Genomic DNA, 2,154 nt, shown 5'->3' on the forward strand with positions numbered 1-2,154 from the left:
CCTTATCCACCTTTGTCCCCAACCGCCATCAACGCATTCTCGTTGTCGGCTGCGGCAACTCAGGTACCAGCTCCTCAAAATTAATGCATACCCTTTTCAGATCTCTCATTTTTATGTAACAAAAGTCAACATTTTGCAGTGTTTAGTGAAGACATGGTGAACGATGGATACGAGGATGTTGTCAACGTTGATATATCCACTGTGGTCGTCGAAGCTATGCAAGCTAAGTACTCCCTAAAATGTTTCCTTATAGAAGTCAACGGCTAAAATGTAGCCTTATAGAATGACTTTGTGTTGAAATTTTTTACAGTAAAAAAAAAATACAAGGAAATGAAAAGTTTTTGACATGTTCTTCTTTTTATTTCTTAAATGAAATGATTTTGCAGATATTAAATTAGTTGTACGAGATATGAGTCCATTGCAAGCTGGTTCCTTTGATGCAGTTATTGATAAAGGTTCCATTTGGCTTCGTTAATTTGTTAATTTAATTTAATGATTGTTGGCTTTAAAATTTTACTGTTTTTTATTTGAAATGGTGTTTCAGGGACTCTTGATTCTATCTTTGTAAGTGCTATGACTTATGAATTGTAGCTCTTCTGTCTTCGATGAGACCTGATTCGGTAATAAGCTGATGGGAAATTTTTTGTCTGCAGTGTGGAAATAATTCAAGACAGAATGGTACTCAAATGCTTGAGGAAATCTGGAGGTATAGTAATAAACCTTAAAAGTTAACTAGAATTGTCTACATTACAATTTTCCTTTTATGGGTTTTCTTGATCCATTCACCATATATTGAAGCAGTTGATAACAAACTTTAGGGTCCTGAAGGATGAAGGAGTCTATTTTCTGGTAACTATACTCTCCTTTTATTCCCTTGCGTAAAAATTTGTGTTCTTTTCATGTGGCATTTCTTCCTTTCTGCAGTTCAATTCAAAACCTTTTCTTAAGCTTGGATTTGAGTTATTCTCATTTCCTGCTTTCGGATTGCAATGTGTGTTTGCAGTTAATTTTCTGCTTCCTAACTGTTTTGTAAGTGCTGCAGATAACGTATGGAGCTCCAGTTTATCGTCTTGGCTTGCTGAAAGAGTGATGCATGTGGAGCATAAAACTGCATGCGATAGGTTGATTGAATTCCCATCCTGGTTATTATGTTGTTGATTCCTTACATTTCTCGCCTTGTGTAGTGTAATATACTAGTTTCATCCTCCATATGTAGCAGAGTCTGGCATGGATAATGCGCTTTTAATACACATAAAGTAGTAATATACTAGTTGTCTACCATTTGCAGCGAAATTTGGATAAGAAGGAAGTTCTGACCAGCCAATGAGAGAATTGACAAACCCTGTTCCATCGGAGGATAGTGGAAGCTCAGTGGAAGATGTACTTGGAAGGAACCCTGACGTCCATTACATTTATGTTTGTACCAAGGTTGGGTAAAGAAAATCTTCATCTCAACACTTTTCTTTTGTTATACTCCACTGGCTAAAAGTCAGAACTGGTTTGGATAAAAGCCCTGAAAAAAAAATCGCAATTTGAGTGCGTGTAGGTGTTGTTGACTTTGTCCATGATTTGATTCTTAAGCATTTGCTTTTATTTATTTTCCTTTTTCTAAAGGAAGTCGAGGCCAAGGAATGAAGTGGGCAGCTGATTGAAGAAGAGTTTACTGTACCTGATTGTAGCTCGAGTTCCGTGGTGTTTGTATCATGGTACCGGGAGCTATTCAAATTTAATCTGGCCATAACATTCTGAGAACTTGTAATAACTGAACCAATTACAGACGTTACCTATAATAGTACCTTCTATTCCGTCTCTGGCATGAACCAAGATAAACATGGCAACTTGCAAAGTTGAATGGGATGGAGATTGCAATGTTCATGTGATGCATCTTCTTTATCAAGTAAGGACCTTATTTATTGGGACAAAAGGGTGAGATTAGTTTTTCAGCCTATGTGTCATGGTCAGGTCTTGGTGTGCCTTGGTTCTACCATGACTAACTTTATGTGGAGCAGCTGTCGAGGTCGGGTTTGCAGGACCGTGGTTCTTAAGCATGTATGTAGGCATTTTAAGCACAAAAATATATTGTTGATATAATGTGCGAGCAATGTGAGTTTTGGTTCGCAAGATATACAGGCAAGTTCGAGCTAGTGTATGGGC

General features: G+C 37.5%; 1 pseudogene across 1 annotated transcript; it reads left to right on the top strand.

Annotated features, from left to right (window-relative positions):
- Nucleotides 1-385: 385 nt before the first annotated feature.
- On the top strand, nucleotides 386-1,924 carry LOC111279736 (uncharacterized; annotated as a pseudogene). Its single transcript, XR_016334759.1, has 7 exons — nucleotides 386-455; nucleotides 545-564; nucleotides 654-706; nucleotides 819-849; nucleotides 1,043-1,121; nucleotides 1,289-1,428; nucleotides 1,615-1,924. The product of XR_016334759.1 is annotated as an uncharacterized LOC111279736 (transcript).
- Nucleotides 1,925-2,154: the final 230 nt, after the last annotated feature.

This window comes from Durio zibethinus, chromosome 27 (genome assembly GCF_047325235.1).
Source record: "Durio zibethinus cultivar Kanyao isolate XHJ-2024 chromosome 27, ASM4732523v1, whole genome shotgun sequence".
NCBI classification, from domain to species: Eukaryota; Viridiplantae; Streptophyta; class Magnoliopsida; order Malvales; family Malvaceae; genus Durio; species Durio zibethinus.